We start from the raw sequence: 22,136 nt of genomic DNA on the forward strand, positions 1-22,136 counted from the left end.
CACAAAACACAGAGAAGTTTCTCAGAAAGCTTCTTTCTCTTTGTTATCGGAGTATATTTCCTTTGGCCCTATAGACTTCAAAGGGATCCGAAATATCTGTTCTCAGATTCCACAGAAATAAGGCTAGCAAATAGATGCACGAAATACAGATGAAACTCTGTGAGTGGAAGTCACACATCACGGAGCAGGTTCTCAGAAACCTTCTTTCCAGATTTCATCTGAGGATATTTCCTTTTTCACCTTAGCCCTCTATGGGCTTCCAAATATCACTTTGCCAATTCCACAAGAACTGTCTTAGCGAAAGGCTTCTTGAGGGGAAAGCTGTAACTCTGTGTGATGATTTCACAGAACAAAAAGAAGTTTCTCAGAAAGCTTCCTTCTCTTTGTTATCAGAGGATATTTGCTTTGGCACTGTAGTCTTCAAATGGATCCGAAATATCTGTTCTCAGATTCCACAGAAATAAGGGTAGCAAAGAGATCAACGAAATATAGATGTAACTCTGTGATATGAATTAACAGAACATTCAGCAGTTTCTCGAAAGCTTCTATCCAGATTTCATCTGAGGATATTTCCTTTTTCACCATAGCCCTCTATGGGCTTCCAAATGTCACTTTGCCAATTCCACAAGAACTGTCTTAGCGAAGGCTTCTTGAGGGGAAAGCTGTAACTCTGTGAGATGGTTTCACAGAACACAAAGAAGTTTCTCAGAAAGCTTCTTTCTCTTTGTTATCGGAGGATATTTCCTTTGGCCCTATAGACGTCAAAGGGATCCGAAATATCTGTTGTCAGATTCCACAGAAATAAGGCTAGCAAATGGATCCACGAAATACAGATGTTACACTGTGAGATCAATTAACAGAACACTAAGCAGTTTCTCACAAAGCTTCTTTCCAGATTTCATCTGAGGATATTTCCTTTTTCACCATAGCCCTCTATGGGCTTCCACATATCACTTTGCCAATTCCACAAGAACTGTCTTAGCGAAAGGCTTCTTGAGGGGAAAGCTGTAACTCTGTGAGATGATTTCGAAGAACACAAAGAAGTTTCACAGAAAGCTTCTTTCTGTTTGTTATCGGAGGATATTTCCTTTGGCCCTATAGTCTTGAAAGGGATCCGAAATATCTGTTCTCAGATTCCACAGAAATAAGGCTACCAAAGAGATCCACGAAATACAGATGTAACTTTGTGAGATGAATTAACAGAACATTCAGCAGTTTCTCAGAAAGCTTCCTTCCAGATTTCATCTGAGGATATTTCCATTTTCACCATAGCCCTCTATGGGCTTCCAAATATCACTTTGCCAATTCCACAAGAACTGTCTTAGCGAAAGGCTTCTTGAGGGGAAAGCTGTAACTCTTTGAGATGATTTCACAGAACACGAAGAAGTTTCTCAGAAAGCTTCTTTCTCTTTGTTATCGGAGGATATTTCCTTTGGCCCTATAGTCTTCATAGGCATCCGAAATATCTGTACTCAGATTCCACAGAAATAAGGCTAGCAAAGAGATCCACTAAATACAGATGTAACTCTGTGATATGAATTAACAGAACACTAAGCAGTTTCTCAGAAAGCTTCTTTCAGATTTCATCTGAGGATATTTCCTTTTTCACCATAGCCCTCTATGGGCTTCCAAATATCACTTTGCCAATTCCACAAGAACTGTCTTAGCGAAAGGCTTCTGGATAGGAAAGCTCTATCTCTGTGAGATGATTTCACAGAACACAAAGAAGTTTCTCAGAAAGCTTCTTTCTCTTCGTTATCGTAGGATATTTCCTTTGGCCCTATAGCCTTTAAACGGATCTGAAATATCTGTTCTCAGATTCCACGGAAATAAGGCTAGCAAAGAGATCCAGGAAATACAGATGTAACTCTGTGAGATGAAGTCACACACCACGGAGCAGTTTCTCAGAAAGCTTCTTTCCAGATTTCATCTGAGGATATTTCCTTTTTCACCATAGCCCTCTATGGGCTTCCAAATATCACTTTGCCAATTCCACAAGAACTGTCTTAAGGAAAGGCTTCTTGAGGGGAAAGCTGAAACTCTGTGAGATGATTTCAGAGAACACAAAGAAGTTTCTCAGAAAGCTTCTTTCTGTTAATGGAGGATATTTCCTTTGGCCTTATAGTGCTCAAAGGGATCCGAAATATCTGTTCTCAGATTCCACAGAAATAAGGCCTGCAAAGAGATCCACGAAATACAGATGTAACTCTGTGTGATGAATTAACAGGACACTAATCAGTTTCTGAGAAAGCTTCTTTCCAGATTTCATCTGAGGATATTTCCTTTTTCACCATAGCCCTCTAAGGGCTTCCAAATATCACTTTGAAAATTCCACAAGAACTGTCTTAGCGAAAGGCTTCTTGAGCGGAAAGCTGTAACTCTGTGAGATGATTTCACAGAACACAAAGATGTTTCTCAGAAAGCTTCTTTCTCTTTGTTATCCGAGGATATTTCCTTTGTCCCTATAGTCTTCAAAGGGATCCGAAATATCTGTTCTCAGATTCCACAGAACTAAGGCTAGCAAAGAGATCCACGAAATACAGATGTAACTCTGTGAGTGGAAGTCACACAGCACGGAGCATTTTCTCACAAAGCTTCTTTCCAGATTTCATCTGAGGATATTTCCTTTTTCACCATAGCCCTCAATTGGCTTCCAAATATCACTTTGCCAATTCCACAAGAACTGTCTTAGCGAAAGGCTTCTTGAGGGGAAAGCTGTAAGTCTGTGAGATGATTTCACAGAAAACAAAGAAGTTACTCAGAAAGCTTCTTTCTCTTTGTTATCGGAGGATATTTCCTTTGGCCCTATAGTCTTCAAAGGGATCCGAAATATCTGTTCTCAGATTACACTGAAATAAGGCTAGCAAAGATTTCCACGAAAAACAGATGTAACCCTGTGAGATGAATTAACAGAACACTAAGCAGTTTCTCAGAAAGCTTCTTTAGAGATTTCATCTGAGGATATTTCCTTTTTCACCGTAGCCTCTATGGGCTTCCAAATATCACTTTGCCAATTACTCAAGAACTGTCTTAGCGAAAGGCTTCTTGAGGGGAAAGCTGTAACTCTGTGAGATGATTTCACAGAACACAAAGAAGTTTCTCAGAAAGCTTCTTTCTCTTTGTTATCCGAGGATATTTCCTTTGGCCCTATAGTCTTCAAAGGGATCCGAAATATCTGTTCTCAGATTCCACAGAACTAAGGCTAGCAACGAGATCCACGAAATACAGATGTAACTCTGTGAGTGGAAGTCACACATAACGGAGCAGTTTCTCAGAAAGCTTCTTTCCAGATTTCATCTGAGGATATTTCCTTTTTCACCATAGCCCTCTAAGGGCTTCCAAATATTACTTTGCCAATTCCACAAGAACTCTCTTAGCGAAAGACTTCTTGCGGGGAAAGCTGTAAGTCTGTGAGAAGATTTCACAGAACACAAAGAAATTTCTCAGATAGCTTCTTTCTCTTTGTTATTTGAGGATATTTCCTTTGGCCCTATAGTCTTCAAAGGGATCCGAAATATCTGTTCTCAGATTCCACAGAAATAAGGCTAGAAAAGAGATCCAGGAAAGACAGAAGTAACTCTGTGAGATGATTTAACAGAACACTAAGCGGTTTCTCAGAGAGCTTCTTTCCAGATTTCATCTGAAGATATTTCCTTTTTCACCATAGCCCTCTATGGGCTTCCAAATATCACTTTGCCAATTCCACAAGAACTGTCTTAGCGACAGGCTTCTTGACGGGACAGCTGTAACTCTGTGAGATGATTTCACAGAACATAAAGAAGTTTCTCAGAAAGCTTCTTTCTCTTTGTTATCGGAGGATATTTCATTTGGCCCTATAGTCTTCAAAGGGATCCGAAATGTCTGTTCTCAGATTACACAGAAATAAGGCTAGAAAAGAGATCCAGGAAAGACAGATGTAGCTCTGTGAGATGAATTAACAGAACACTCAGCAGTTTCTCAGAAAGCTTCTTTCCAGATTTCATCTCTGGATATTTCCTTTTTCACCATAGCCCTCTATGGGCTTCCAAATATCTCTTTGCCAATTCCAGAAGAACTGTCTTAGCGAAAGGCTTCCTCAGGGGAAAGCAGTAACTCTGTGAGATGATTTCACAGAACACAAAGAAGTTTCTCAGAAAACTTATTTCTCTTTGTTATCGGAGGATATTTCCTTTGGCCCTATAGTCTTCAAAGGGATCCGAAATATCTGTTCTCAGATTGCACAGAACTAAGGCTAGCAAAGAGATCCACGAAATACAGATGTAACTCTCTGAGTGGAAGTCACACATCACGGAGCAGTTTCTCAGAAAGCTTATTTCCAGATTTCATCTGAGGATATTTCCTTTTTCACCGTAGCCCTCTATGGGCTTCCAAATATCACTTTGCCAATTCCACAAGAACTGTCTTAGCGAAAGGCTTCCTGAGGGCAAAGCTGTAACTCTGTGAGATGATTTCACAGAACACAAAGAAGTTTCTCAAAAGATTCTTTCTCTTTGTTATCGGAGGATATTCCCTTTGGCCCTATAGTCTTCAAAGGGATCCGAAATATCTGTTCTCAGATTCCACAGAAATAAGGCTAGCAAAGGAATCCACGAAATACAGATGTAACTCTGTGAGATGAATTAACAGAACACTAAGCAGTTTCTCATAAAGCTTCTTTCCAGATTTCATCTGAGGACATTTCCTTTATCACCATGGCCCTCTACGGGCTTCCAAATATCACATTGCAATTTCCACAAGAACTGTCTTAGCGAAAGATTTCTTGAGGGGAAAGCTGTAACTCTGTGAGATGATTTCACAGAACACAAAGAAGTTTCTCAGAAGGCTTCTTTCTCTTTGTTTTCGGAGGATATTTCCTTTGGCCCTATAGTCTTCAAAGGGATCCGAAATATCTGTTCTCAGATTCCACAGAAATAAGGCTAGCAAAGAGATCCACGAAATACAGATGTAACTCTGTGAGATGAATTATCAGAACACTCAGCAGTTTCCCATAAAGCTTCTTTCCAGATTTCATCTGAGAATATTTCCTTTTTCACCATAGCCCTCTATGGGCTTCCAAATATCACTTTGCCAATTCCAAAAGAACTATCTTAGCGAAAGGCTTCTTGAGGGGAAAGCTGTATCTCTGTGAGATTATTTCAGAGAACACTAAGAAGTTTCTCAGAAAGCTTCTTTCTCTTTCTTATCGGAGGATATTTCCTTTGGCCCTGTAGTCTTCAAAGGAATCCGAAATATCTGTTCTCAGATTCCATAGAAATAAGGCTAGCAAAGAGATTCACGAAATACAGTTGTAACTCTGTGAGTGGAAGTCACACATCACAGAGCAGTTTCTCAGAAAGCTTCTATCCAGATTTCACCTGAGGATATTTCCTTTTTCACCATAGTCCTCAATGGGCTTCCAAATATCACTTTGCCAATTCCACAAGAACTGTCTTAGCGAAAGGCTTCTTGAGGGGAAAGCTGTAACTCTGTGAGAAGATTTCAAAGAACACAAAGAAGTTTCTCAGATAGCTTCTTTCTCTTTGTTATCTGAGGATATTTCCTTTGGCCCTGTAGTCTTCAAAGGGATCCGAAATATCTGTTCTCAGATTCCACAGAAAAAAGGCTAGAAAAGAGATCCAGGAAAGACAGAAGTAACTCTGTGAGATGAATTAACAGAACACTAAGCGTTTTCTCAGAAAGCTTCTTTCCAGATTTCATCTGAAGATATTTCCTTTTTCACCATAGCCCTCTATGGGCTTCCAAATATCACTTTGCCAATTCTACTAGAACTGTCTTAGCGAAAGGCTTCTAGAGGGGAAAGCTGTAACTCTGTGAGATGATTTCACAGAACATAAAGAAGTTTCTCAGAAAGCTTCTTTCTCTTTGTTATCGGAGGATATTTCATTTGGCCCTATAATCTTCAAAGGGATCCGAAATATCTGTTCTCAGATTACACAGAAATAAGGCTAGAAAAGAGATCCACGAAATGCAGATGTAACTGTGTGAGATGAATTAACAGAACACTAAGCAGTTTCTCAGAAAGCTTCTTTCCAGATTTCATCTGAGGATATTTCCTTTTTCACCATAGCCCTCTATGGGCTTCCAAATATCACTTTGCCAATTCCCCAAGAACTGTCTTAGCGAATGGCTTCTTGAGGGGAAAGCTGTATCTCTGTGAGATGATTTCAGAGAACACTAAGAAGTTTCTCAGAAAGCTTCTTTCTCTTTGTTATCGGAGGATATTTCCTTTGGCCCTATAGTCTTCAAATGGATCCGACATATCTGTTCTCAGATTCCACAGAAATAAGGCTAGCAAAGAGATTCACGAAGTACAGATGTAACTCTGTGAATGGAAGTCACACATCACAGAGCAGTTTCTCAGAAAGCTTCTATCCAGATTTAATCTGAGGATTTCCTTTTTCACCTTAGCCCTCTATGGGCTTCCAAATATCACTTTGCCAATTCCACAAGAACTGTCTTAGCTAAAGGCTTCTTGAGGGGAAAGCTGTAACTCTGTGAGATGATTTCACAGAACACAAAGAAGTTTCTCAGAATGCTTCTTTCTCTATTTTTAAAGGATATTTCCTTTGGCCCTGTAGTCTTCAAATGGATCCGAAATATCTGTTCTCAGATTCCACAGAAATAAGGCTAGAAAAGAGATCCACGAAATACAGATGTAACTCTGTGAGATGAATTAACAGAACACTAAGCAGTTTCTCAGAAAGCTTCTTTCCAGGTTTCATCTGAGTATTTTTCCTTTTTCACCATAGCCCTCTATGGGCTTCCAAATATCACTTTGCCAATTCCGCAAGAACTGTCTTAGCGAAAGACTTCTTGAAAGGAAAGCTGTAACTCTGTTAGATGATTTCACAGAACACAGAGAAGTTTCTCCGAAAGCTTGTTTCTATTTGTTATCGGAGGATATTTCCTTTGGCCCTATAGTCTTCAAAGGGATCCGAAATATCTGTTCTCAGATTCCACAGAAATAAGGCTAGCAAAGAGATCCACGAAATACAGATGTAACTCTCTGAAATGAATTATCAGAACACTCAGCAGTTTCTCAGAAAGCTTCTTTCCAGATTTCATCTGAGGATATTTCCTTTTTCACCATAGCCCTCTATGGGCTTCCAAATATCACTTTGCCAATTCCAGAAGAACTGTCTTAGCGAAAGGCTTCTTGAAAGGAAAGCTGTATCTCTGTGAGAAGATTTCACAGAACACAAAGAAGTTTCTCAGAAAGCTTCTTTCTCTTTGTTATCGAAGGATATTTCCTTTGGCCCTATAGTCTTCAAAGGGATCCGAAATATCTGTTCTCAGATTCCACAGAAATAAGGCTAGCAAAGAGATCCACGAAATACATATGTAGCTCTGTGAGTGGAAGTCAGACATCACGGAGCAGTTTCTCAGAAAGCTTCTTTCCAGATTTCATATGAGAATATTTCCTTTTTCACCATAGCCCTCTTTGGGCTTCCAGATATCACTTTGGCAATTCCACAAGAACTGTCTTAGCGAAAGGCTTCTTGAGGGAAAGCTGTAACTCTGTGAGACGATTTCACAGAACACAAAGATGTTTCTCAGAAAGCTTCTTTCTCTTTGTTATCGGAGGATATATCCGTTGGCCCTATAGTCTTCAAAGGGATCCGAAATATCTCTTCTCAGATTCCACAGAAATAAGGCTACCAAAGGGATCCACGAAATACAGATGAAACTCTGTGAGATGAATTCACAGAACAATCAGCAGTTTCTCATAAAGCTTCTCTCCAGATTTCATCTGAGGACATTTCCTTTATCACCATGGCCCTCTATGGTCTTTCAAATATCACATTGCCAATTCCAAAAGAACTGTCTTAGCGAAAGACTTCTTGAGGGGAAAGCTGTAACTCTGTGAGATGATTTCACAGAACACAAAGAAGTTTCTCAGAAAGCTTCTTTCTCTTTGTTATCGGAGGATATTTCCTTTGGCCCTATAGTCTTCAAAGGGATCGGAAATATCTGTTCACAGATTCCACAGAAATAAGGCTAGCAAAGAGATCCACGAAATACAGATGTAACTCTGTGAGATGAATTATCAGAACACTCAGCAGTTTCCCATAAAGCTTCTTTCCAGATTTCATCTGAGAATATTTCCTTTTTCATCATAGCCCTCTATGTTCTTCCAAATATCACTTTGCCAATTCCAAAAGAACTATCTTAGCGAAAGGCTTCTTGAGGGGAAAGCTGTATCTCTGTGAGATGATTTCAGAGAACACTAAGAAGTTTCTCAGAAAGCTTCTTTCTCTTTGTTATCGGAGGATATTTACTTTGGCCCTGTAGTCTTCAAAGGGATCCGAAATATCTGTTCTCAGATTCCATAGAAATAAGGCTAGCAAAGAGATTCACGAAATACAGATGTAACTTTGTGATTGGAAGTCACACATCACAAAGCAGTTTCTCAGAAAGCTTCTTTCCAGATTTCATCTGAGGATATTTCCTTTTTCACCATGGCCCTCAATGGGCTTCCAAATATCACTTTGCCAATTCCACAAGAACTGTCTTAGCGAAAGGCTTCTTGAGGGGAAAGCTGTAAGTCTGTGAGAAGATTTCACAGAACACAAAGAAGTTTCTCAGATAGCTTCTTTCTCTTTGTTATCTGAGGATATTTCCTTTGTCCTTATAGTCTTCAAAGGGATCCGAAATATCTGTTCTCAGATTCCACAAAAATAAGGCTAGCAAAGAGATCCACGAAAGACAGAAGTAACTCTGTGAGATGAATTAACTGAACACTAAGCGGTTTCTCAGAAACCTTCTTTCCAGATTTCATCTGAAGATATTTCCTTTCTCACCATAGCCCTCTATGGGCCTCCAAATATCACTTTGCCAATTCCACAAGAACTGTCTTAGCGAAAGGCTTCGTGAGGGGAAAGCTGTAACTCTGTGAGATGATTTCACAGAACACACAGAAGTTTCTCAGAAAGCTTCTTTACTTTTGTTATCGGAGCATATTTCCTTTGGCCCTATAGTCTTCAAAGGGATCCGAAATATCTGTTCTCAGATTCCACAGAAATAAATCTAGCAAAGGGATCCACGAAATACAGAAGTAACTCTGTGAGTGGAAGTCACACATCACGGAGCAGTTTCTCAGAAAGCTTCTTTCCAGATTTCATCTGAGGATATTTTCTTTTTCACCTTAGCCCTCTATGGGCTTCCAAATATCACTTTGCCAATTCCACAAGAACTGTCTTAGCGAAAGGCTTCTTGAGGAGAAAGCTGTAAATCTGTGAGATGATTTCACAGAACACAAAGAAGTTTCTCAGAAAGCTTCTTTCTCTTTGTTATCGGAGGATATTTCCTTTGGCCCTATAGTCTTCAAAGGGATCCGAAATATCTGTTCTCAGATTCCACAGAAATAAGGCTATCAAAGAAATCCTCGAAACACAGATGTAACTCTGTGAGATGAATTAACAGAACACTCAGCAGTTTCTCAGAAAGCTTCTTTCTAGATTTCATCTGAGGATATTTCCTTTTTCACCATAGCCCTCTATGGGCTTTCAAATATAACTTTGCCAATTCCACAAGAACTGTCTTAGCAAAAGACTTCTTGCGGGGAAAGCTGTAAGTCTCTGAGGTGATTTCACAGAACACAAAGAAGTTTCTCAGAAAGCTTCTTTCTCTTTGTTATCGGAGGATATTTCCTTTGGCCCTATAGTCTTCAAAGGGATCCGAAATATCTGTTCTCAGATTCCACAGAAATAAGGCTAGCAAAGAAATCCACGAAATACAGATGTACTCTGTGAGATGAATTAACAGAACACTAAGCATGTTCTCAGAAAGCTTCTTTAGAGATTTCATCTGAGGATATTTCCTTTTTCAACGTAGCCCTCTATGGGCTTCCAAATATCAATTTGCCAATTCCACAAGAACTGTCTTAGCGAAAGGCTTCTTGACGGGAAAGCTGTAACTCTGTGAGATGATTTCACAGAACCCAAAGTAGTTTCTCAGGAAGCTTTTTTCTCTTTGTTATCGGAGGTATTTCCTTTGGCCCTATAGTCTTCAAAAGGATCCGAAATATCTGATCTCAGATTCCACAGAAATAAGGCTAGCAAAGAGATCCACGAAATACAGATGTAACTCTGTGAGTGGAAGTCACACATCAGGGAGCAGTTTCTCATAAAGCTTCGTTCTATATTTCATCTAAGGATATTTCCTTTTTCACCATAGCCCTCTATGGGGTTGGAAATATCACTTTGCCAATTCCAGAAGAACTGTCTTAGCGAAAGGTTCTTGAGGGGAAAGCTGTAACTCTGTAAGATGATTTCAAAGAACACAAAGAAGTTTCTCAGAAAGCTTCTTTCTCTTTGTTATCGGAGGATATTTCCTTTGGCCCGATAGTCTTCAAAGGGATCCGAAATATCTGTTCTCAGATTCCACAGAAATAAAGCTAGCAAAGTGATCCACGAAAGACAGATGTAGCACTGTGAGATGAATTAACAGAACACACAGCAGTTTCTCATAAAGCTTCTTTCCAGATTTCATCGGAGGATATTTCCTTTTTCACCATAGCCCTCTATGGGCTTCCAAATATCACTTTGCCAATTCCACAAGAACTGTCTTAGCGAAAAGCTTACTTAGAGGAAAGTTGTAACTCTGTGAGACGATTTCACAGAACACAAAGAAGTTTCTCAGAAAGCTTCTTTCTCTTTGTTATCGGAGGATATTTCCTTTGGCCCTATAGTCTTCATAGGGATCCGAAATATCTGTTCTCAGATTCCACAGAAATAATGCTAGCAAAAAGATCCACGAAAGACAGATGTAGCTCTGAGAGATGAATTAACAGAACACTCAGCAGTTTCTCAGAAAGCTTCTTTCCAGATTTCATCTCTGGATATTTCCTTTTTCACCGTAGCTCTCTATGGGCTTCCAAATGTCACTTTGCCAATTCCACAAGAACTGTCTTAGCGAAAGGCTTCTTGAGGGGAAAGCTGTAACTCTGTGAGATGATTTCACAGAACATAAAGAAGTTTCTCAGAAAGCTTCTTTCTCTTTGTTATCGGAGGATATTTCATTTGGCCCTATAGTCTTCAAAGGGATCCGAAATATCTGTTCTCAGATTCCACAGAAATAAGTCTAGCAAAGAGATCCACGAAATACAGATGTAACTCTGTGAGTGGAAATCACACATCACGGAGGAGTTTCTCAGAAAGCTTCTTTCCAGATTTTATCTGAGGATATTTCCTTTTTCACCATAGTCCTCTACGGGGTTCCAAATATCACTTTGCCAATTCCACAAGAACTGTCTTAGCGAATGGCTTCTTGAGAGGAAAGCTGTAACTCTGTGACATGATTTCACAGAACACAAAGAAGTTTCTCAGAAAGCTTCTTTCTCTTTGTTATCGGACGATATTTCCTTTGGCCCTATAGTCTTCAAAGGGATCCGAAATATCGGTTCTCAGATTCCACAGAAATAAGGCTAGCAAAGAGATCCACAAAATACAGATTTAACTCCGTGAGATGAATTAACAGAACACTCAGCAGTTTCTCAGAAAGCTTCTTTCCAGATTTCCTCTGAGGATATTTCCTTTTTCACCATAGCCCTCTATGGGTTTCCAAATATCACTTTGCCATTTCCACAAGAACTGTCTTAGCAAAAGGCTTCTTGAGGTGAAAGCTGTAACTCTGTGAGATGATTTCACAGAACACAAAGAAGTTTCTCAGAAAGCTTCTTTCCAGATTTCATCTGAGGATATTTCCTTTTTCACCATAGCCCTCTAGGGGCTTCCAAATATCACTTTTCCAATTCCACAAGAACTCTCTTAGCGAAAGGCTTCTAGAGGGGAAAGCCGTAACTCTGAGAGGTGATTTCACAGAACACAAAGAAGTTTCTCAGAAAGCTTCTTTCTCTTTGTTATCCGAGGATATTTCCTTGGTCCCTATAGTCTTCAAAGGGATCCGAAATATCTGTTCTCAGATTCCACAGAACTAAGGCTAGCAAAGAGATCCACGAAATACAGATGTAACTCTGTGAGTGGAAGTCACACATGACAGAGCAGTTTCTCAGAAAGCTTCTTTCCAGATTTCATCTGAGGATATTTCCTTTTTCACCATAGCTCTCAATTGGCTTCCAAATATCACTTTGCCAATTCCACAAGAACTGTATTAGCGAAAGGCTTCTTGAGGGGAAAGCTGTAAGTCTGTGAGATGATTTCACAGAAAACAAAGAAGTTACTCAGAAAGGTTCTTTCTCTATGTTATCGGAGGATATTTCCTTTGGCCCTATAGTCTTCAAAGGGATCCGAAATATCTGTTCACAGATTCCACAGAAATAAGGCTAGCAAAGAGATCCAGGAAATACAGATGTAACTCTGTGAGATGAATTAACAGAACACTAAGGAGTTTCTCAGAAAGCTTCTTTAGAGATTTCATCTGAGGATATTTCCTTTTTCACCGTAGCCTCTATGGGCTTCCAAATATCACTTTGCCAATTCCACAAGAACTGTCTTAGCGAAAGGCTTCTTGAGGGGAAAGCTTTATCTCTGTGAGATGATTTCACAGAACACAAAGAAGTTTCGCAGAAAGCTTCTTTCTCTTTGTTATCGGAGGATATTTCCTTTGGCCCTATAGTCTTCAAAGGGATCCGAAATATCTGTTCTCATATTCCAAAGAATTAAGGCTAGCAACGAGATCCACGAAATACAATGTCACTCTGTGAATGGAAGTCACACATCACGGAGCAGTTTCTCACAAAACTTCTTTCCAGATTTCATCTGAGGAAATTTCCTTTTTCATCATAGCCCTCAATGGGCTTCCAAATATCACTTTGCCAATTCCACAAGAACTGTCTTAGCGAAAGGCTTCTTGAGGGGAAATCTGTAAGTCTGTGAGATGATTTCACAGAACACAAAGAAGTTTCTCAGAAAGCTTCTTTCTTTTTGTTATCGGAGGATATTTCCTTTGGCCCTATAGTCTTCAAAGGGATCCGAAATATCTGTTCTCAGATTCCACAGAAATAAGGCTAGCCAAGAAATCCACGAAATACATATGTAACTCTGTTAGTGGAAGTCACACATCACGGAACAGTTTCTCAGAAAGCTTCTTTCCAGATTTCATCTGAGGATATTTCCTTTTTCACCATAGCCCTCTATTTGCTTTCAAATATAACTTTGCCAATTCCACAAGAACTGTCTTAGCAAAAGACTTCTTGCGGGGAAAGCTGTAAGTCTGTGAGATGATTTCACAGAACACAAAGAAGTTCCTCAGAAAGCTTCTTTCTCTTTGTTATCGGAGGATATTTCCTTTGGCCCTATAGTCTTCAAAGGGATCCGAAATATCTGTTCTCAGATTCCACAGAAATAAGGCTAGCAAAGAAATCCACGAAATACAGATGTACTCTGTGAGATGAATTAACAGAACACTAAGCATGTTCTCAGAAAACTTCTTTAGAGATTTCATCTGAGGATATTTCCTTTTTCAACGTAGCCCTCTATGGGCTTCCAAATATCAATTTGCCAATTCCACAAGAACTGTCTTAGCGAAAGGCTTCTTAACGGGAAAGCTGTAACTCTGTGAGATGATTTCACAGAACCCAAAGTAGTTTCTCAGGAAGCTTTTTTCTCTTTGTTATCGGAGGTATTTCCTTTGGCCCTATAGTCTTCAAAAGGATCCGAAATATCTGATCTCAGATTCCACAGAAATAAGGCTAGCAAAGAGATCCACGAAATACAGATGTAACTCTGTGAGTGGAAGTCACACATCAGGGAGCAGTTTCTCATAAAGCTTCGTTCTATATTTCATCTAAGGATATTTCCTTTTTCACCATAGCCCTCTAGGGGCTTGGAAATATCACTTTGCCAATTCCACAAGAACTGTCTTAGCGAAAGGCTTCCTGAGGGGAAAGCAGTAAATCTGTGAGATGATTTCAAAGAACACAAAGAAGTTTCTCAGAAAACTACTTTCCCTTTGTTATCGGAGGATATTTCCTTTGGCCCTATAGTCTTCAAAGGGATCCGAAATATCTGTTCTCAGATTGCACAGAACTAAGGCTAGCAAAGAGATCCACGAAATACAGATGTAACTCTGTGAGTGGAAGTCACACATCACGGAGCAGTTTCTCAGAAATCTTCTTTCCAGATTTCATCTGAGGATATTTCCTTTTTCACCATAGCCCTCTATGGGCTTCCAAATATCACTTTGCCAATTCCACAAGAACTGTCTTAGGGAAAGGCTTCCTGAGGGGAAAGCTGTAACTCTGTGAGATGATTTCACAGAACACAAAGAAGTTTCTCAAAAGATTCTTTCTCTTTGTTATCGGAGGATATTTCCTTTGGCCCTATAGTCTTCAAAGGGATCCGAAATATCTGTTGTCAGATTCCACAGAAATAAGGCTAGCAAAGGGATCCACGAAATACAGATGTAACTCTGTGAGATGAATTAACAGAACACTCAGCAGTTTCTCATAAAGCCTCTTTCCAGATTTCATCTGAGGACATTTCCTTTATCACCCTGGCCCTCTACGGCCTTCCAAATATCACATTGCCAATTTCAAAAGAACTGTCTTAGCGAAAGGCTTCTTGAGGGGAAAGCTGTAACTCTGTGAGATGATTTCACAGAACACAAAGAAGTTTCTCAGAAAGCTTCTTTCTCTTTGTTTTCGGAGGATATTTCCTTTGGCCCTATAGTCTTCAAAGGGATCCGAAATATCTGTTCTCACATTCCACAGAAATAAGGCTAGCAAAGAGATCCACGAAATACAGATGTAACTCTGTGAGATGAATTATCAGAACACTCAGCAGTTTCCCATAAATCTTCTTTCCAGATTTCATCTGAGAATATTTCCTTTTTCACCATAGCCCTCTATGGGCTTCCAAGTATGACATTGCCAATTCCAAAAGAACTATCTTAGCGAAAGGCTTCTTGAGGGGAAAGCTGTATCTCTGTGAGATTATTTCAGAGAACACTAAGAAGTTTCTCAGAAAGCTTCTTTCTCTTTGTTATCGGAGGATATTTCCTTTGGCCCTGTAGTCTTCAAAGGGATCCGAAATATCTCTTCTCAGATTCCATAGAAATAAGGCTAGCAAAGAGATTCACGAAATACAGTTGTAACTCTGTGAGTGGAAGTCACACATCACCGAGCAGTTTCTCAGAAAGCTTCTATCCAGATTTCACCTGAGGATATTTCCTTTTTCACCATAGAACTCAATGGGCTTCCAAATATCACTTTGCCAATTCCACAAGAACTGTCTCTAGCGAAAGGCTTCTTGAGGGGAAAGCTGTAACTCTTTGAGAAGATTTCAAAGAACACAAAGAAGTTTCTCAGATAGCTTCTTTCTCTTTGTTACCTGAGGATATTTCCTTTGGCCCTGTAGTCTTCAAAGGGATCCGAAATATCTGTTCTCAGATTCCACAGAAAAAAGGCTAGCACAGAGATCCAGGAAAGACAGAAGTAACTCTGTGAGATGAATTAACAGAACGCTAAGCGTTTTCTCAGAAAGCTTCTTTCCAGATTTCATCTGAAGATTTTTCCTTTTTCACCATAGCCCTCTATGGGCTTCCAAATATCACTTTGCCAATTCCACTAGAACTGTCTTAGCGAAAGGCTTCTTGAGGGGAAAGCTGTAACTCTGTGAGATGATTTCACAGAACATAAAGAAGTTTCTCAGAAAGCTTCTTTCTCTTTGTTATCGGAGTATATTTCATTTGACCCTATAGTCTTCAAAGGGATCCGAAATATCTGTTCTCAGATTCCACAGAAATAAGGCTAGAAAAGAGATTCGCGAAATGCAGATGTAATTCTGTGAGATGAATTATCAGAACACTCAGCAGTTTCTCAGAAAGCTTCTTTCCAGATTTCATCTGAGGATATTTCCTTTTTCACCATAGCCCTCTATGGGCTTCCAAATATCACTTTGCCAATTCCACAAGAACTGTCTTATCGAAAGGCTTCTTGATAGGAAAACTGTATATCTGTGAGAAGATTTCACAGAACACAAAGAAGTTTCTCAGAAAGCTTCTTTCTCTTTGTTATCGAAGGATATTTCCTTTGGCCCTATAGTCTTCAAAGGGATCCGAAATATCTGTTCTCAGATTCCACAGAAATAAGGCTAGCAAAGAGATGCACGAAATACAGATGTAGCTCTGTGAGTGGAAGTCAGACATCACGGAGCAGTTTCTCAGAAAGCTTCTTTCCAGATTTCATCTGAGGATATTTCCTTTTTCACCATAGCCCTCTATGGGCTTCCAGATATCACTTTGCCAATTCCACAAGAACTGTCTTAGCGAAAGGCTTCTTGAGGGAAAGCTGTAACTCTGTGAGTTCATTTCACAGAACACAAAGATGTTTCTCAAAATCTTCTTTCTCTTTGTTATCGGAGGATATTTCCTTTGGCCCTATAGTCTTCAAAGGAATCCGAAATATCTGTTTTCAGATTCCACAGAAATAAGGCTAGCAAAGAGATCCACGAAAGACAGATGTAGCTCTGTGAGATGAATTAACAGAACACTCAGAAGTTTCTCATAAAGCTTCTTTCCAGATTTCATCTGAGGATATTTCCTTTTTACCATAGCCCTCACTGGGCTTCCAAATATCACTTTGCCAATTACACAAGAACTGTCTTAGCGAAAGGCTTCTTGAGGGGAAAGCTGTAAGTCTGTGAGAATATTTCACAGAACACAAAGAAGTTTCTCATATAGCTTCTTTCTCTTTGTTATCTGAGGATATTTCCTTTGGCCCTATGGTCTTCAAAGGGATCCGAAATATCTGTTCTCAGATTCCACAGAAATAAGGCTAGCAAAGAGATCCACGAAAGACAAAAGTAACTATGTGAGATGAATTAACTGATCACTAAGCGGTTTCTCAGAAAGTTTCTTTCCAGATTTCATCTGAAGATATTTCCTTTTTCACCATAGCCCTCTATGGGCCTCCAAATATCACTTTGCCAATTCCACAAGAACTGTCTTAGCGAAAGGCTTCTTGAGGGGAAAGCTGTAACTCTGTGAGATGATTTCACAGAACACACAGAAGTTTCTCAGAAAGCTTCTTTACTTTTGTTATCGGAGCATATTTCCTTTGGCCCTATAGTCTTCAAAGGGATCCGAAATATCTGTTCTCAGATTCCACAGAACTAAGTCTAGCAAAGGGATCCACGAAATACAGATGTAACTCTGTGAGTGGAAGTCACACATCACGGAGCAGTTTCTCAGAAACTTCTTTCCAGATTTCATCTGAGGATATTTCCTTTTTCACCTTAGCCCTCTATGGGCTTCCAAATATCACTTTGCCAATTGCACAAGAACTGTCTTCGCGAAAGGCTTCTTGAGGGGAAAGCTGTAACTCTGTTAGATGATTTCACAGAAAACAAAGAAGTTTCTCCGAAAGCTTCTTTCTATTTGTTATCGGAGGATATTTCCTTTGGCCCTATAGTCTTCAAAGGGATCCGAAATATCTGTTCTCAGATTCCACAGAAATAAGGCTAGCAAAGAGATCCACGAAAGACAGATGTAACTCTGTGAGAGGAATTAACAGAACACTCAGCAGTTTCTCAGAAAACTTCTTTAAAGATTTCTTCTGAGGATATTTACTTTTTCACCATAGCCCTCTATGGGCTTCCAAATATCACTTTGCCAATTCCACAAGAACTGTCTTAGCGAAAGGCTTCTTGAGGGGAAAGCTGTAACTCTATGAGATGATTTTACAGAACATAAAGAAGTTTCTCAGAAAGCTTCTTTCTCTTTGTTATCGGAGGATATTTCATTAGGCCCTATAGTCTTCAAAGGGATCCGAAATATCTGTTCTCAGATTACACAGAAATAAGGCTAGAAAAGAGATCTACGAAATGCAGATGTAACTCTGTGAGATGAATTAACAGAATACTAAGCAGTTTCTCAGAAAGCTTCTTTCCAGATTTCATCTGAGGATATTTCCTATTTCACCATAGCCCTCTATGGGCTTCCAAATATCTCTTTGCCAATTCCACAAGAACTGTCTTAGCGAAAGGCTTCTTGAGGGGAAAGCTGTAACTCTGTGAGACGATTTCACAGAACACAAAGAAGTTTCTCAGAAAGCTTCTTTATCTTTGTTATCGAAGGATATTTCCTTTGGCCCTATAGTCTTCAAATGGATCCGAAATATCTGTTCTCAGATTCCACAGAACTAAGGCTAGCAAAGAGATCCACGAAATACAGATGTAACTCTGTGAGTGGAAGTCACACATCACGGAGCAGTTTCTCAGAAAACTTCTTTCCAGATTTCATTTGAGGATATTTCCTTTTTCACCATAGCCCTCTACGGGCTTCCAAATATCACTTTGCCAATTCCACAAGAACTGTCTTAGCGGAAGGCTTCTTGAGAGGAAAGCTGTAACTCTGTAAGATGATTTCACAGAACACAAAATAGTTTCTCCGAAAGCTTCTTTCTATTTGTTATCGGAGGATATTTCCTTTGGCCCTATAGTCTTCAAAGGGATCCGAAATATCTGTTCTCAGATTCCACGGAAATAAGGCTAGCAAAGAGATCCACGAAATACAGATGTAACTCTGTGAGATGAATTAACAGAACACTCAGCAGTTTCTCATAAAGCTTCTTTCCAGATTTCATCTGAGGACATTTCCTTTATCACCATGGCCCTCTGCGGTCTTCCAAATATCACATTGCCAATTCCAAAAGAACTATCTTAGCGAAAGGCTTCTTGAGGGGAAAGCTGTATCTCTGTGAGATGATTTCAGAGAACACTAAGAAGTTTCTCAGAAAGCTTCTTTCTCTCTGTTATCGGAGGATATTTCCTTTGGCCCTGTAGTCTTCAAAGGATCCGAAATATCTGTTCTCAGATTCCATAGAAATAAGGCTAGCAAAGAGATTCACGAAATACAGATGTAACTCTGTGAGTGGAAGTCACACATCACAGAGTAGTTTGTCAGAAAGCTTCTATCCAGATTTCATCTGAGGATATTTCCTTTTTCACCATAGCCCTCAATGGGCTTGCAAATATCACTTTGCCAATTACACAAGAACTGTCTTAGCGAAAGGCTTCTTGAGGGGAAAGCTGTAAGTCTGTGAGAAGATTTCACAGAACACAAAGAAGTTTCTCAGATAGCTTCTTACTCTTTGTTATCTGAGGATATTTCCTTTGGCCCTATAGTCTTCAAAGGGATCCGAAATATCTGTTCTCAGATTCCACAGAAATAACGCTAGCAAAGAGATCCACGAAAGACAGAAGTAACTCTGTGAGATGAATTAACTGAACACTAAGCGGTTTCTCAGAAAGCTTCTTTCCAGATTTCATCTGAAGATATTTCCTTTTTCACCATAGCCCTCTATGGGCCTGCAAATATCACTTTGCCAATTCCACAAGAACTGTCTTAGCGAAAGGCTTCTTGAGGGGAAAGCTGTAACTGTGTGAGATGATTTCACAGAACACACAGAAGTTTCTCAAAAAGTTTCTTTACTTTTGTTATCGGAGCATATTTCCTTTGGCCCTATAGTCTTCAAAGGGATCCGAAATATCTGTTCTCAGATTCCACAGAGCTAAGTCTAGCAAAGGGATCCACGAAATACAGATGTAACTCTGTGAGTGGAAGTCACACATCACGGAGCAGTTTCTCAGAAAGCTTCTTTCCAGATTTCATCTGAGGATATTTTCTTTTTCACCTTAGCCCTTTATGGGCTTCCAAATATCACTTTGCCAATTCCACAAGAACTGTCTTAGCGAAAGGCTTCTTGAGGGGAAAGCTGTAACTCTGTGAAATGATTTCACAGAACACAAAGTAGTTTCTCAGAAAGCTTCTTTCTCCTTGTTATCGGGGGATATTTCCTTTGACCCTATAGTCTTCAAAGGGATCCGAAATATCTGTTCTCAGATTCCACAGAAATAAGGCTAGCAAAGAGATCCACGAAATATAGATGTAACTCTGTGAAATGAATTATCAGAACACTCATCAGTTTCTCCGAAAGCTTCTTTCCAGATTTCATTTGAGGATATTTCCTTTTTCACCATAGCCCTCTATGGGCTTCCAAATATCACTTTTTCAATTCCACAAGAACTGTCTTAGAGAATGGCTTCTTGAGGGAAAAGCTGTATCTCTGAGAGATGATTTCAGAGAACACTAAGAAGTTTCTCAGAAAGCTTCTTTCTCTTTGTTATTGGAGGATATTTCCTTTGGCCCTATAGTCTTCAAATGCATCCGAAATATCTGTTCTCAGATTCCACAGAAATAAGGCTAGGAAAGAGATTCACGAAGTACAGATGTAACTCTGTGAGTGGAATTCACACATCACAGAGCAGTTTCTCGGAAAGCTTCTATCCAGATTTAATCTGAGGATATTTCCTTTTTCACCTTAGCCCTCTATGGGCTTCCAAATATCACTTTGCCGATTCCACAAGAACTGTCTTAGCGAAAGGCTTCTTGAGGGGAAACTGTAACTCTATGAGATGATTTCACAGAAAACGAAGAAGTTTCTCAGAAAGCTTCTTTTTCTTTGTTATTTGAGGATATTTCATTTGACCCTATAGTCTTCAAAGGGATCCGAAATATCTGTTCTCAGATTCCACAGAACTAAGGCTAGCAAAGAGATCCACGAAATACAGATGTAACTCTGTGAGTGGAAGTCACACATCACGGAGCAGTTTCTCAGAAAACTTCTTTCCAGATTTCATTTGAGGATATTTCCTTTTTCACCATAGCCCTCTACGGGCTTCCAAATATCACTTTGCCAATTCCACAAGAACTGTCTTAGCGGAAGGCTTCTTGAGAGGAACGCTGTAACTCTGTAAGATGATTTCACAGAACACAAAGTAGTTTCTCCGAAAGCTTCTTTCTATTTGTTATCGGAGGATATTTCCTTTGGCCCTATAGTCTTCAAAGGGATCCGAAATATCTGTTCTCAGATTCCACGGAAATAAGGCTAGCAAAGAGATCCACGAAATACAGATGTAACTCTGTGTAATGAATTATCAGAACACTCAGCAGTTTCTCAGAAAGCTTCTTTCCAGATTTCATCTGAGGATATTTCCTTTTTCACCATAGCCCTCTATGGGCTTCCAAATATCACTTTGCCAATTCCACTAGAACTGTCTTAGCGAAAGGCTTCTTGATAGGAAAGCTGTATCTCTGTGAGAAGATTTCACAGAACACAAAGAAGTTTCTCAGAAAGCTTCTTTCTCTTTGTTATCGAAGGATATTTCATTTGACCCTATAGTCTTCAAAGGGATCCGAAATATCTGTTCTCAGATTCCACAGAACTAAGGCTAGCAAAGAGATCCACGAAATACAGATGTAACTCTGTGAGTGGAAGTCACACATCACGGAGCAGTTTCTCAGAAAACTTCTTTCCAGATTTCATTTGAGGATATTTCCTTTTTCACCATAGCCCTCTACGGGCTTCCAAATATCACTTTGCCAATTCCACAAGAACTGTCTTAGCGGAAGGCTTCTTGAGAGGAACGCTGTAACTCTGTAAGATGATTTCACAGAACACAAAGTAGTTTCTCCGAAAGCTTCTTTCTATTTGTTATCGGAGGATATTTCCTTTGGCCCTATAGTCTTCAAAGGGATCCGAAATATCTGTTCTCAGATTCCACGGAAATAAGGCTAGCAAAGAGATCCACGAAATACAGATGTAACTCTGTGTAATGAATTATCAGAACACTCAGCAGTTTCTCAGAAAGCTTCTTTCCAGATTTCATCTGAGGATATTTCCTTTTTCACCATAGCCCTCTATGGGCTTCCAAATATCACTTTGCCAATTCCACTAGAACTGTCTTAGCGAAAGGCTTCTTGATAGGAAAGCTGTATCTCTGTGAGAAGATTTCACAGAACACAAAGAAGTTTCTCAGAAAGCTTCTTTCTCTTTGTTATCGAAGGATATTTCCTTTGGCCCTATAGTCTTCAAAGGGATCCGAAATATCTGTTCTCAGATTCCACAGAAATAAATCTAGCAAGGAGATCCACGAAATACAGATGTAGCTCTGTGAGTGGAAGTCACACATCACGGAGCAGTTACTCAGAAAGCTTCTTTCCAGATTTCATCTGAGAATATTTCCTTTTTCACCATAGCCCTCTATGGGCTTCCAGATATCACTTTGCCAATTCCACAAGAACTGTTTTAGCGAAAGGCTTCTTGAGGGAAAGCTGTAACTCTGTGAGATGATTTCACAGAACACAAAGATGTTTCTCAGAAAGGTTCTTTCTCT

Source organism: Macaca fascicularis, chromosome 19 (genome assembly GCF_037993035.2).
Source record: "Macaca fascicularis isolate 582-1 chromosome 19, T2T-MFA8v1.1".
Classification (NCBI taxonomy): Eukaryota; Metazoa; Chordata; class Mammalia; order Primates; family Cercopithecidae; genus Macaca; species Macaca fascicularis.